Below are 16,872 nucleotides of genomic sequence, written 5' to 3'. Positions count from 1 at the left end.
CTATACTTTTTCGGATTCTATTTGTAAAACTAAACATAAAATATCCTTAGGAAAAATGGCGATTTCTCCCTCGATCTCCCTCCGTCCACCATTTTGTTATTTTTATATCAAAACTTTATATCTCAGGTTCGGATATACGAATCACATTAATATTTGTTAAGCGTCTTGGTAATAAAGTTTTAAAATTAGCAAAAAATCAGGATTTAAATACCTTCGCAAATTACAAAATTGCGGCCATGTTTATTGTTCTATCCGTTATTATCATCGTAAATATTAGTTTTATCAAAATTTATGTTATTTGCTAAAATGTTAAGCCTTTTAATTTTGAACAAAATGATATTTTCTCTTTTAAAATCAGTAGACAAATAAAATCAAATGTTCCCACCGGACTGTCATTTATTTCTTACTTCGACTTTGGCCTGCTAAAGATTCGCCTACCAACTTTCATTTAGCTTTCGTTTTGTTCTTAATTTTACTCTTAATGTTCTTTTAATTCTTAATTTTACTGTTAAATTCTACAGATATGAAAAAATAACTGAACTCGAACTCAGAAACTTCCAGATGAATGAACATTCATTACTAACACATTGCTTGCTGGCGTCATTTATTAGCCGGTTTATGTTCATAATGTGTTCTCAATTTCATTACGTTTTAAATGAAAAAATTGTATGAAAAAGAACCTTATCGAAAATCAAATAACTTGTTAATTATTATAATAAAATAATCACAAATCATTTACTCATATAAAAGCTTTCCAGTTAATTTAATATACGTAACAAAGTATAAACGAACGAGAGGGTAAAGTATAAAATATATTTAAAATTTAAAAAAATTCTACTCTGAAAATTTGTTAAAAAGTTAACATTTTATCAACCATTACTTGCTGTTTTAGTACAGGCAATTTGTCATCAAAATAGGCTGTATTTGAAAACCCTTACCAACCGATTGATCTTTTTTTGTCCATGCATTAGGGGAGATGAGGGAAGCTTAACTCCAGATTTTTAACTTCCCCCTCCCATAGATTTTTGAAAAACTCAAAAAGTTTTTGAAATGCGTTTTTCTCTGAATCTATGCATTTTAGAGAAAAGTTTTTCATACAAAAAATGTAGAGGACATTCTCCTCTACAATTAATGTCGTTGAAGTTATGCCGTATAATTTGAAACTGAAATACTAGGTGGCGCTGAAGTTGTAAAAAACGTTGTAAACGACTAGACCGGTTTCGAACACGTGCCCAATTCACAACATTTTCACACTTTCACAAGCTACAGCACCAAAACGGTAAGTCGTACAAGAAAATTGTTTAAATAAAAGTTATCTGTTTTTTAAGATTAACAACTTTTCCAAATGCAATACAGACGAAAAACAATTTTTTCCGGTGAAAAATCCGAAAAAAACACGTTTTTTTACACATTTTTTGTTTGAAAAACTTTTCACTAAAATGCATAGATTCAGAGAAAAACGCATTTCAAAAACATTTGAGTTTTTCAAAAATCTATGGGAGGGAGGATGTTAAAAATCTGGAGTTAAGCTTCCCTCATCACCCCTAACATATGGAAAAAACATCAATCGGTAGGTAAGGATTTTCGAATAAAAATACAAATTGACTGTATTATATGTACAGTATCAAGTTGTTTCAGTAACTATACAACATAACCTGAGTGTAACATACTCTGCTCATAACTGCGTCTTATGTTAACAGAAATTTATTTTAAGCAATATCGGCTTCTTTTATTCAATACTGTATATACTGTATATAAGAACTCGATTTCAACAATTTTTTTTTTCAGGCGGATAGATGGTAGCTGCTCCAATAAGAAAAAAAAAGAAAAGATGTATAACTATTATCTGCGGCGTTTTTGTTTTAGTCTAAATAACAACGTACTTCTTTATATCTTGTTTAGTCTATCTTTTGTCGGTTATTTCCTACTGACATTCTGCACGTACGTTAATAATAGTTTCTTGACATGATAAATCACGCAAAACTCTCTTGTACACATGTTTGTAATATTTATACAAATTAAACATTTTTTTTATACTATCATTTTCTGGACAGTTTTTCATTTTATCCATAAATAATAATAATTATATATATTTATATATAATCTTTATTAATCTCTTGGGTTAAACAATCAACTATACAAATTTTTAAATTAAATTCACTTTCAGTTCTCTAAACTTCCTCAGGTGACAATACATATTCATACAAAATTCTCTTGCATGAGGATGTATGCTAGAGAATTTTGTATGATGTGTATTGTCACGTGAGGAAGTTAAGAGAACTGAAAGTGAATTTAATTTAAAAATTTGTATAGTTGATTGGTTAATCGAAAAAATAAATAAAGTTAATACTTGTAAGTAAAATATGTCTTCTTATTATATTTAATTCTATCCAATCAAGAGGAAGATAAACTTAAATAAATTAGATTTGAGTTATAAATATATATAAATCAGGGTGTCCAAAAATTACCTGTTCACCTCTTTTAAAACGACAAAAACTTTTTTTTTTTTCTTATTAAGTAAATTGGGTATGCTGTATCGATTGCTGATAATATCAACTTTCGATTCCCACGGAAAGTGAATTATCCAAACCGGGAATTCATTTTATAAAATAGAACATGCATTATTCCCACCACGGATTTGGATTTTCGTTAGAAAATATGTAAGTTTTGTTTGAAACAATTTTTATGAAAATGCAATTTTTGACCTCTAAATGACATTTAAAGTTGGCATCGTAGGCAAATATAAACTTACGGTTTCGACAACCCACTTCCGGTAGAAACCGGAAGTTGAAAAATCGCTATTTGAAAGAACGATTTCAGTATTATCCTAAAAATATTTTTTTTTTTAAGTTGAAAGAACTTTCATAGTAATTTAACACAAGATTAACCTCAAAGGTCTAAAAACGCATTTTCATAAAAAAATATTACAAACAAAACTTACGTATTTTCCAACGTAGAATTCAAATACCTGGTCAGAATATGGATGTTCTATTTAAAAAATTGACTTCCGGTCTGGATAACTCACTTCCTGTGGGAATCCGAAATTGATGTTACCAGCAATCGATAGAGCGTACCCAGTTTACTTAATATGGAACCATTCGTTTTTCGAAATACCAATTTTTGCCTTTCTAAATAGGTGGGCAGGTGGTTTTGGATACCCGAGATGTTTTATATATATATATATCATGAGTGATTTATAATCAACGTTTAGCAAAAACTACTGCAAATAAATTGATGAAAATTTGTATACCGTTCTTCTTACGATGCACATGCACACTAAGAAAGGATATTATGAAATTGCTAGTTTAAAGTGATAAAATTGAGCAAAACTGAATTTTACTACTTCTTAATTTCTCGAAATTATGATATCAACTTGATTTTTGCTGTGTGTAATCTTCATGTAAATATATAAAATCCAATTTCTAGATTTTTTTAATTTCATCCTTAAAAGGGGTGAAGAAAGGTAAAAACATTTTGAAGAATGATTGCAAAATTTCCTATTTCCGACTATATTGAACGAGATGTTCTCTAGCTTTGGCTTACAAATACGCTTCAGATAAATTTGATTTAGATAAATTTGATCAGATGAATTTTGATTTTTTAAGGTATGCGAAGGTGTACGGCGCGGCGGCTCAAACAACTGACCCACTGCCACTATTAATGTACGTGCGACGCAACTGGCACCTGTCTTCGGTTACTTGACAAATAAAGATAAAATAAAAAAATGAGAAACGAAGTACGGTCATCTCATAGAGATGTTTGTCGGATAACTCTAAGAACCGGCCAAAAATGATCAATCAAAGTTTCGGGTCCTGTAATGGCCAAATTAATATAATCCACCTTACCAGCACAGCGAGTTGATATGTTCCCTAGATCTTTCGGCTTACTTGGAAGCCATCATCAGGAGTTAAAATTAATGCATTGAAGTCAAAGTTTAAAAAAATCATAATTAAAATTTATGACTGTCCGGTCCTTTTAGTATACGCGTATACTAGAAGGACCGGGCAGTCATGACTGTTTTTAAATTTTAACTACGATTTTTTTAAACTTTGACTTTAATGCGTTGATTTTAATTCGTGATGATGGCTTCCAAGTAAGCCGAAAGATCTAGAGAACATATCAACGTGCTGGTAAGGTGGATTTTATTAATTTTTAATTTATTTAACATATCAGCGGTACCATGTTTGAGAAATTAATATTGACCAAATTATTGCAGTGAAGAAATTCCAATTCCCTGATATTTTTTTCTAAATTGAACAGGCTTTAATTTGTATTTATTATTACTATTCTCACAACATGAGTTTAATGAAAACAAGGGAGTTCAGGGGGACGAACTCCCTGGATGGACAGGAAAGACGAACGAAGTGATTCCTGACCTGCTAAATATCCCCTGATCGCGACGGGAAACGCAAGTAACCAAATAGCGCGGGCGAGGCCGCGACGGGCATATATATTGAATCTGATAATGGTAGGTTCAACTTTGGAAAAGTTTATTAGCTTTAAACGTTAGTGATTTGGGAGTAGGTAAATCGAAAACTTGGATATTAAAATTAAAAATTGTATATTAGGTTGTATGAATTTTAAAGTGTTAATGTTAGAATTAGGTAAGAAACTGATATAGAATTATTGTTTTTTTTTTTTTTTTAATTTGGGTAATTATAAAGATACGTGTTTATAGCATCTTTATATTTAATAACTAACTACTGATGCATCTTTATTTTGAATATTCTTAAAAACAAAAAAAAACATATTTTTCAATTAATTCGAATGGGACCTTTACTTAAAATATCAATTTTCTTAAACTTTAATTTTCAAGATTGAAAATTCATCTTTGTCTAGTATTCATGTAGCCGACAACGGAACCTTTTAAAAAGCGAATGTCATGCTTTCCGACTTAACTAATATTAAAAATAAGGTAATCAAATGGGCAGCAAATATTCTTTTAATATATATATATAATTATTATTTGCGAATGGATCCTGTTGGATCACGCAAAAGTATTATGATTCAATTTTCTGCGTTTCCATGCGGCTCACATTTTTTCTCAATGGGTTCTCATTCTTTCTTCTGTCCACTCGGTTCCTGGTCTGTTCTGGAATTCGTTCTCCGACCGTACTTCCCATCTACCAATTTTTTTTCTGTAAAATTTTGTGTCTAAAATTTCCGACGAATTTATCTGAACTTTTATTTTAGGTCTTTTTTGAAATGTTGGATCCAAGGTATGGTTTTTAGTAGTTCTATGCAGGTCAGAATTTGTGGGTGAGCCTTTTTATCGGTAGGCTGTGAATATGTTGACCCACCGAGTTGGTCTAGTGGTGAACGCGTCTTCCCGAATCAGCTGATTTGGAAGTCGAGAGTTCCAGAGTTCAAGTCCTAGTAAAGCCAGTTATTTTTACACGAATTTGAATGCTAGATCGTGGATACCGGTGTTCTTTGGTGGTTGGGTTTCAATTAACCACACATCTCAGGAACGGTCGAACTGAGAATGTACAAGACTACACTTCATTTACACTCATACATATCATCCTCTGAAGTATTATCTGAACAGTAGTTACCGGAGGCTAAACAGCAAAAAGAAGAATGCAGTGAATGTGTAATCTTCTTCTTCGGATGTCTGCTGCAAGATTGGATAATTTTTCGGTTTTCCGCGATTTTAATCTGTAGCGGTTTTCTGCTCTTTCCCAGCCGAGAATCTTCTCATAATTTTTCGTTCTTCACTCATGATTTTTTCTAGTTCACCTTTTCTATAGTGTGTGAGGGTGTTCCTGGCGTACAGAGTTTCAGGCTTGATTACTGTGTTGTGTTTTATATATATATATATATATATTTTTTATACATATATATATATATATATATATATTAGCAGTACACACTAAACTCTAAATACTGTATGTTAATCAAAAAACTGTAATTTTGTAAGGGGATCTTTTATTAAGAATTTTGGTTTTTTACTTCCTTGTACGAAGTAAAGGAAGTATTGTGATCGCGAAAATTTTCAAATTTCATAGGAATATCCATTTTGATCATCCCTGAATCCATTTCGGCGAGACGTTAGTACGCACGTACGTACGTATGTATCTCGCATTACTGAAAAACGATTAGCCGTAGGATGTTGAAATTTTGGATTTAGGACTGTTGTAACATCTAGTTGTGCACCTCCCGTTTTGATTGCAATCGACTGAACAAAAAATGTCCAAAATAAATCCAAAAATATTTTGATTTTGGACCTTTTCTTACTGTATTAATAAGCCCTGATTGAGTGCTTTTCAACGATATATCATATGTGCTACTTATTTTCATCGGTTCCATAGTTATAGACAAATAAAATTTTAATTAATGAAATATTTGGATCTTACAAGGGGAAGAACATCGGTTCGAATCAGACTTCGCCTCCTTTTTTTTTTTAACTTTTTTTTAATTTAAATATATTTTTGTATTAATAATTATTAACTTCTGATTGTAAGGAATTTTTACGACAAGTAATAAATTCAATAATAACAATTAAAAGAAAGAAATATCAGAAGTTATTAATGAAATAAAGTTTTATGTACTATTCATTTAAAAAAATTGTTTATGTAATTTATTAGAGGTTCAAAGAAGTCATGTGGTGTCCACATCGGATTTTTTTGTCTAATTATTCTTTTAATGCTGCATAATATTTAAGCTAAAATATCATTTGATCATATTATTTAATTAAGTTATTAATATTTAAAAACCCTATGGTTATGCAGAATAAGAATTTGTCAAGGGTAAAGCCTTTGTAAAGGATAAAATTATCCCACCCATTGTCGGCTTTTTTATTTGATGGTTCTTTTTCTACAGTTAGGTAGTTATTATAACTGTTATATAATCTTTGTAAATTTGTTCTTTTAGCTAATGCTATTTTAAAGTCGATTATCAAATTTTGATATAATACGAGGATTTAATTTATGATTACTGGTGACATTTTCTTTGTAAATTTGACATTTTTGGGTTTTGAGATTTACGAGTACTCCTGAACTGTACAGATCTCATCATTACATAATTCAATGAAAAAGTTTTTATTAAACTTAAATAATGTAATATAATGTTAAAACTTAATGTACGAAGTTTGAAAGTATGATGTATTTAATAACAGTTTTAATTAATAAAGGTAAGGTAAGCATGTAAAGCCGACTGTGTACATACGTCATATTGTGTGATACATTACATATCATATTACATGTTACAGAAGAATGACTGTGATTGACTATTAGCTTCCCTTTAAACCACTTCAAACCTCAAGCATCGTTAGGTTATTGAGTAATCCCTTTTAGAGTCGAGTATCAACCCTTTACCTCTCACACAATCCATGTCTGAGCCGTCAGTAGTTATCTATTTACTAATAAACAATTGTTACTTCATGCTCTTAATTTAAATATGTTAATTTTAAAATATTACTACCGTACTGTAGTTACAATTGTAAGATATTTTTGAAATATTACACGTTCTTTAGGACGTGTTGTAATAAGGAAATTAAATTTTTTTAATATTTTTTCAATTAATTTTTACTTGTAGTCTAAAACTTTCAACGATAAAACCGTATAATTACTTTTCATTTAATTGTAACATTTAACATTACTTAATAATACTTAGTATTGAAAGGTCGTAGGAATCTTTTACCCTTTAAGGTAATTAATTATATAGATGCATACAAACTAAAAATTATTTAAATTCAAGTATCTGAAAAATTGTATAGCAACGGGATAAAAATAGATAACTCCATTATTTTTTTCTTACTTTTGTCATTTTTTTCTCTTGGTTTATAAAGTTTTTCTTGATCACTCTAAGGGTAAAACTACGTAAGTTTTATTGCCATTTCTTAAAAAGTTGATATGATGTAAATAAGTAAGCAGTGAGAATTTAAAACATCGAGTAAGACATATTATATGTTCCTGATATCTTTGTTACATGTTTCTAGCTCAGTATTTTTGGTTAGGTTAAACATGATTTATTAATTTTGTCGCGAATAGCAGTAGCAATACAATACAATACAGTACAATAATAGCAATACGATAAGCAGATTCTTTTAACTCGCATTTCTTATTTACAGTCTGTTGAATAATCATCATCATTTTTTGGATCTATTCCAATAAGTGACCCATGTCCGATCCTTCAAGTTGATCACCATAGTTGCTGTCTTCTATTGCTTCAACGTTTCTCTTCGGTACTCGCGAAGAAAGTACTTCTATTAGAACTGATTAAGTGAAATGTTATAAATGCTAGAGCTGGGGACTTATGACGAGGAACTGCTGTGGGCCCAACCGCACTGCTCTATGCTTCAACTGTGGGGGTACGAGACAGGGCAATAGAGTGCATAGAGCCCCAAAAATGCTTAGAATACGGCAAGGTGGAACACCGGACCGGAGGCCAGGTATGCAAAACATCTAGATCATGAAGTGCCTCCAAATTTAACGTAAACAATATGACAACATGTAGTATACCGTTGATGGCTATAGAAAATAAAGTAGCACCTAATACACTACCTTAAAGTACTCCATTCTCCAAGTCAGCGCTAATCGAGAGAGAATCTCCTACACGAACACAGAAAGTTCGGTCATTCAGGAAACTCCTAATAAAAGCAAGTATATTGCCCCTGACTCCCAATTTTTCGAGGGTGTTTAGAATACCACGTTGCTAGGCTGTGTCGAACGCCTTCCTGATATAAAAAAAAAAAATAGTAATGAGGCACTGGCGTAGTACAAAAGAATTTTTTGAATAGCTGTTTCTAATTACACTAAATGGTTAATGGAGGATCATCCTTGATGGAAACCACTGTTCTGGAGATAAAAGGTCATGCCTCTCCACGTACCACGTAAGTCTAGTAAGTGTAATTTAGTGAAGTGGGATGGAGGGCTCCCACCTTTAAATGTAAACTAAAATATGTCATAAAGTAAAGAGAGGCAGCTGTTTAAAAAAGTTTAAAGATGAAACTAAAAACCAAAGGAGTAAATGTTAAAATAAAACTTAAAAAATGTTGACACTGCTATAATCTATAGAAAAGAGTATTTATAAACAAAGAAAGACTAACATAAGTAAAATAATGGTAATACAGAAACTATAGAACCATAATGATATTGGTGGGGTTTGATAAAGTGAGGTGCGGGGCAGCCCCTATGTCTAAAATTAAACTACAATATTTCAGAAATAAATGAGAGAAGATTAACAGAAATGACAGAATCATAACAACATTGGTGGGGTGGATTAAGTGTGGTGGGTGGTCAAGGGTTCCCACCTCTTAAAATTAAACTAAACTATTTCATAAATAAAAGTGATGCAGCTGTTTATAAAAGCTTAAAGAAGTTACTAAAAACCAAGAAGGAAAATTCATAAAAAACTTAAAACAGTTGATTACTATAATATAATAAAAAAGATATATATAAACTAACAAAAGTAAAAGAAGAATAAAACAGAAATGTAAGAAACACATATTGCTTGGGTGCGATTAAATAAGGTGTGGTGGAGGGCTACCATTTCTAAAATTAACTACAATATTTCATAAATAAAAGAGGTTGCTGTTTAAAAGCTCAAAGAAGTTACTAAAAACAAAAGAAATAGAAAGAAGTGAAATAGAGATGGTAGTATCATATTGATATTGAATATAAACAAAAAATATATTGAACTATAATGATAAAGAAATTAAATCCAAAGGAGTAACAGTAAAAAAAAAAAAAAAAAAAAAAAAAAACATAAAACAGTTGAAACTATTATAATCTAAAGAAAAATTTATTTATAATCAAACAAATACTAACATAAGTAAAAGAAATGGTAGAACAAAAAAAAATATTTAATATAAATAATAAATATGCTGGAACATTACAATATAGAAACTAAAACCACAAGGACTATAAATCAAAATGAAACTTAAACAGTTGAAAATACTCTAATCTAAGGAAAATTGTATTTATATACAAACAAAAACAACAATAAGTAAAAGAAGAGTAAAACAGAAATGGTAAAACCATAATGACATTGGTTAGGTTTAGTTAACTGTGGTGAGATGAAGGGCCTCACCTCTAAAATTAAACTACTAAAGTATTTTATAAATTAGAGAGGCAGCTGTCAAAAAAACTTAAACTAAAAATCAAGAACTATAAGTCAAAATAAAATTTGAAACAGTTGACACTACTATACTCTAAAGAAAACAGCCAAAAACTAAGATGAGTAAAACAAGAATAAAACAGACATGGTAGAACCACAACGGTTGATTAAGTGTGGCTAGGTAGAGTGCTCTTACCTATAAAATGAAACTAAAATATTTCGTAAATAAAAGAGAAGGATTTAAAAAACTTAAAAAAATAAAATCCAAAGGAGTAAAGGTAAAATAAAACTTAAAACAGTTGACACTTCTATAGTCTAGGGAAAAAAGTAATTATAAACAAAAAAAAATTAACAAAAGTAAAAGCAGAATAAAACAGAAATGTAAGAACCATATCGATGTTGGTTAAGTGTAATAAAGTGTGGTGGGGCGGAGGGCTACCCAACCAACTATCTTCAAAATTAACTACAATATTTCATAAATAAAGATAGGCTACTGTTAAAAAAAGCTTAATGAAGGAACTAAAAACAAAAGGAGTAATAGTCAAAATAAAACTTAAAACAGCTGAAACTAGTATAATCTAAAGAAAGAAGCTTTATAAAAAAAAATAACAAGAAAAAGAAGAGTAATACAGAAATGGTAGAATCATTACGATATTTGTGGCGTAGGATAAAGTGAGGTTGGTTGGAAGGTATTCATCTCTAAAATTTAACTACTATATTTCATAATTAAAAAAGTGGCAACTGTTTAAAAAAAGGTTAAAGAAGAAACTAAAAATCAAAGGAGTAAAAGTCAAAATAAAATTTAAAACAGTTGACGCTACTATATATAAGGAAAAAGGTATTTATAATCAAACAAATACTAACATAAGTAAAATAAGAGTAAAACAGAAATGTTAGAAAAAAAATGTTGAAAATAAACAATAAATATATTGAATACTAATGATATAGAAACTAAAACCATAAACAGTGTAAGTCAGAATAAAAACAGTTGACAGTACTATATTCTAAGGAAAAAGGTAACATTTAATAAAACAAATAATAAACAAACATTTAATACACATACAAAAATCTAACATAAGTAAACAGAAATGGTAGAACTCTATATGGCCCCATCTCTAAAAGTATACTACAATATTTGATAAATAAATGATAGGCTGCTGTTTAAAAAACCTTAAAGAAGAAATGAAAACCAGAGGAGTAAAAATCAAAATAGAACTTAAAACAGTTGAAAGTACTGTAATTTTTTTATAAATACGGTTTTCCTTTAAACTAAGGAAAACCGTATTTATAAAAAAATTCTAACAGAAGTAATAAAAGAGTTATACAGAAATGGTAAAACTATAACGATATTGGTGGGGTTGATAAATAAACTACTTTGAACCAAAACAATATAGATACTAAAAACCAAAGGATTAAAAGTCAAAATAAAACTTTATACAGTTAACACTACTATATTCTAAGGAAAACGATATTTATAGACAAACAATCTGATCTGATCTGATCTGAAATGACAAAGCAAAATATAATTTTATAAAAAACCATGTGCGGTTACAGTTGGGATGGTGGGCCCCCACCTCAAAAATTAACTACAATAATTCAGAAATAAAGAAGTGAAGAGTAAAACAGAAATGGAAGAACAATATTGTTATTGTTGGGGTGTGATAAAGTGAGGTGGGGTGAAGGGCCCCCATCTCAAAAATGAACTACAATAATTCAGACATAAAGTAAAGAGTATAGCAAAAATTGAAGAATAATATCGTTATTGTTGGGGTGAGGTTGGGTGGAGGGCCCCCACCTCAAAAATTAAATTAAAATATTTCATAATTAAAAGAGGCAGTTGTTAAAAAAAGGTTAAGGAAGAAACTAAAAAGTAAGAGTAAAAGTCAAAATAAAACTTAAAATAGTTGACACTACTATAATCTATGGAAAAAGGTATTTATAAACAAAAAATACAAACATAAGTAAAAAAGTAAAGCAGAAATCGTAGAACTAATAACGATCATGGAGATGTAGGATTAAGCGTGATAGTGTGGAGACCCTATCCTAAAAATTTTTTTTGTTGTAATATTTAGATGTTTATTTACAAGTTGTAAATAAACATCTTCCTTTACAAAGAAGAAAACTAATAAACAACCTTAAACTATTTCATAAATAAAAGGCAACAGTCTAAAAAAACTTAAAGAAGAGACTAAAACACAAAGGAAAATTTTTCACAACGGAAACAAAACAATTAAAACTAACAATATAAGAAGAAATCTATTTATAAATTAACATAAGCAAAAAAAATGAAAAACAGGAATAAAACCATAATGATAGTGGAGGACCCTTGTGACGAAAATTCAAGATTTTAAATAAATATTTTTTAAAGAAAGTAACTAATGAAATTGAAGACATTTATTTGAAATTGTAACATTATTTTTACTGAAAATATTTTACTTTTTAATAAAATGTTTAAGATCTTGATTAAATTTTGTAGTATTTTTTCAATTTAGTCTATTAACATTTAAAAACTGAAAATATTTAAAGACAGAAAAATGTTTATTGGTTTAGTTTGTCATTAAAAATTTAAAAAAATGTTGAACCAAACACCAGGGTTTATATTATTAGGATTTTGATTTTGTTCATATATCATCAATCGTGAAAGACTGAACATTTTTTTAAACTAATTTCACTAAAATTTCATCCATTTTTCTTCCACTTTTGTACTGTTCAAAAGAAAAGTTTTAAAACCTAAAAAAAACAAGAAATCATCAAAGAACCAAAAGCTAATAAAAATTCAATCAATAAATTAAATATTATCTGTAATTCTTAGTAATATTGTAACATTACTTACCGAGAAAACTTTTATCCATTTAAATAATATATTAATTCCAAAAAAACATTGTCATCCAAGATTTTTTAGGATTTATTGTAAGAGTCTATCAGGGATCAAAGGTAGATATGAAGTGGATCTCACGTTGGTCTTTCATCTTGGTTTTAGTCTATAGTCGGTCCTACATTCCTGTAGAGATTAAAATTATTTAGATTAATTAATTATTATTTATAATATTTTATTATTTCTTAATAATTTATAATATTAACCTATATTATTATAATTATATTATTAGGATTATAATAATTATATATATATATATATATATATACAGAACAGAAAGTTAATTATTGTATTTGTATTATTTAATATCCACTTTTATTTAGTCGCAAGCCATTGAATGAATCCTTTTTCTGCGATGGATTTTAATTCCAACTACGATGTAAGTTTCCTATGTACTCAACTATCCAAGAACAACTAGTCCTGTTTTTTGATAAACCTTGACAGGCTTGTTAGGACAAACCTGCTGTCTTCTAGATGGTTTGTTATTCAACATTAGAGTAATAAAGCAGTAAATAACTTTTAGATAAGCTCATCACAGTGTCCACTTTATTTTTTACAGTTAGGACTGTTTAATTTCCAGTTCATGTGAATAATCACCTACACTCCAAACTAAAGACTGTTTTATAATTTTTAACTCTATAATAATAGTATATTTCTATTAACAACTAGCTTAATAGAAAATAATAGGTCGATTATTAGATTGAATTTACTCTGTATCACTAACCTTCACATTTAATCTGTTATTGTCAACTATGTAAACAGTTTGTTCATATGGATTTTAGACTGAATTAGGAATGACTAGAATGTTAAATTTTCTTCTGTATTAGTTTATTGGTATAATTATTATCCTAAATGCATTTCTAAGAAATACTTTAAAATAAATTGATTTTTTTTAATCTGTATTACATCAAGTATACAAAATTAAATTAAATTAAAATACATCCTGAACACTGAATATGTTATGTCTTAAAGAAATTTTGTAATTATCAAAACTTGGTCTGTAACATAAGTTTACAAACCATGCAGCTATAGATATCATTTATAGAAAGTTGATGCAGTAAACTTATTCTGTATTTTACTATAAATAATTATCATTACTACATGTTGTTTAATCGATTTAGGTGTTTCAATAATAAATGATGATTACATCATTATTAAATGTTTTAAGTTATTCATCCAGTTATTTAGGATTTTACTATTTTTAGCCATTTTTCCCGTTGACAGACATTTAATTTTTTCAAATCATTTTTGTTTGAAATCAGCAGTACCTCCAAACAAAATATTAAGCCTTAATTGTTTAAAGATTTTTTCTACCTTCTACCATTTCAGCATGAAATTTATCTTTCTATTCTTACTAGGTTGTGAAGTTGCTTACAGTCTTAAAAGTATTTATTTTGTTTAAGATCCTCCCTTACGTTTTCATTATCAAGAATCTTATTTTCTTCATTGGTTAGTAATTATTCTATTTTGGCTGATTTAAATTATCACATTCAGAGGCATCTTGCTTCTTGATTTCAATTATCAATATTAGAAATAAATTAAGATCAAACATTTTTAAAATAAAAATGATAAAGTAAAATCATTTAAATAAGATTGTATCAAAACTTTATTTATAGTAAAATACAGAATAAGTTTACTGCATCAACTTTCTATAAATGATCTCTATAGCTGCATGGTTTATAAACTTCTGTTACAGACCAAGTAGAAATTACCTTTGATAATTACAAAACTTCTTTAAGACATTGCATATTCAGTGTTAAGGATCTATTTTAAAAGTAATGTGTTATAGTAATGTTAACTTGTGAAAACATTATGCACAAACATTAAACGTTCACATTCACCCACATAAATGCTATATAAGTTGGTTGTATTTACCTTTATCTATAAAGAGTTCAATGCACTTTTCAATTAAATACAACTAAATGTCAGCTAAATTATTTAAAAATACCTGAAAGCACAAAGCTATGGCATGGACTTATAATAAATTAACAGTAAAAGCATTTACCATGTGTCTGTAACAAATTTTTCAATTTTTTTGCACGGAACGCTTCAACATCGTTTATTATCTACTTTTGTATATCGATTGTCTATTACATCTATTTAATATGTATTTTTTTAAACAAAATTCTAAATTAATAAAAGACTTTTTTAGTAGAAATGTAGTGTCTTTACCTTTTTTGATATCAGTATCCTTTTAACAGTTTTATTTATATTACAGAAATTTTTGTTTTTTGAAGGGAAGGAAATGTTATCTGCGAGACTCTTATCGTGTTTTACAATTTCATTGTAATTTTTTGCATATCACTGCGTTTTGTCAGATAATTCTTTTATATTTTTATAAATTACTGATTGTTATCTTACAGATTTATTATTAAAATTTAATAAAATAAATATAATATAAATTTAATAAAATATAATATTTTTCCTTTTTTATAAGTTTTAGTTTTATTGGTAAAAAATTTGTTTTTCATATCCATAAGGAAGATGCATTAAAATAATACATAGTAAAATAATTTTTTTGTTAATACTAATACTTTTGTTAAGTCCTATGTATCTTTATATTGTATTTATTAACTTCAGTAAGACCATTTATTTATATTGATTGCACATTTAATATTTAAACACACTTTGAAATTTTAATTTAAAACTTTGTTAATGAAAATGTGAAATATATTTAAATTTTACCTTTTTATTTTTGTTTTTTCTCTCTCTTTTATTTACTCAACATTTTTAATTAAAGTTTTATCTGATTTTTATGGAATTCAGTCTGTTATTTAATGTTTGTCTATATTACTGTGTATCAGAGGTAAAAGGCACAATGTCAGAAATGTTAAATTTTTCAGGAGAACCAATTGAATGATCCTCTTTTATCACTACTTTTACATATTCCAAACGTTGCCTGCCTACACAATTTTATCCTTCTACCTGTCAATATTAAAGCGACTATTCCAGGATGCCTTAATATGTGGCCTATAAGTCTGTCTCATCGTTTAGCTATATTTTTCCAAATCCTTCTTTCTTCATCGATTTGCCGCAACACCTCTTCATTTGTCACTTTATCCATCCATCTGATTTTTAACATTCTCCTATAGCAGCGCATTTCAAAAGCTTCTAATCTTTTCTTCTCAGGTACTCTGATCGTCCAAGTTTCACTTCCATATAAAGCGATGCTCCAAACACGTACTTTCAAAAATCTTTTAAACAAAGTATATTTCTGACTGAAGGCTCGTTTCGCTTGTGCTATTCAGCATTTTATATCGCTCCTGCTTCGTCCATCTTTAGTAATTCTACTTCCCAAATAACAAAATTCTTCTACCTCCGTAATTTTTTCTCCTCGTATTTTCACATTCAGTGGTCCATCTTTGTTATTTCTACTACATTTCATTACTTTCATTTTGTTCCTGTTTTATTTTCATGCGGTAGTTCTTGCGTAGGACTTCATCCATGCCGTTCATTGTTTCTTCTAAATCCTATTTACTCTCATCTAGAATTACTATATCATTTCACCTTTTACTGTTATTCTGGATCTAAATTGTTCTTTAACTTCATTAACTGCTAGTTCTATGTAAAGATTAAAAAGCAACAGGGATAGGGAACATCCTTGTCGGACTCCCTTGCTTATATTCTTCAATTATTACTGTTGCTGTTTGGTTCCAGTAAATGTTAGCAATCATTCTTCTATCTCTGTATTTGAATCCTAATTTTTTTTAAATGCTGAACATTTTATTCCAGTCTACGTTATTGAATGCCTTTTCTACGTCTATAAATGATAAGTGTATTAGTTTGTTTTTCTTCCATCTCCTATTAATTTGAGGCCTAAAATTGCTTCCCTTGTCCCTATACTTTTCCTGAAACGAAATTGGTCTTCTAATTACTTCTTCCACTCTCGTCTCAATGAATATTATTAACTTCTTATATTATAAATACTACTGACTTCT

Source organism: Lycorma delicatula, chromosome 8, assembly GCF_047948215.1.
Source record: "Lycorma delicatula isolate Av1 chromosome 8, ASM4794821v1, whole genome shotgun sequence".
NCBI classification, from domain to species: Eukaryota; Metazoa; Arthropoda; class Insecta; order Hemiptera; family Fulgoridae; genus Lycorma; species Lycorma delicatula.
This window is presented reverse-complemented; position numbering follows the sequence as displayed.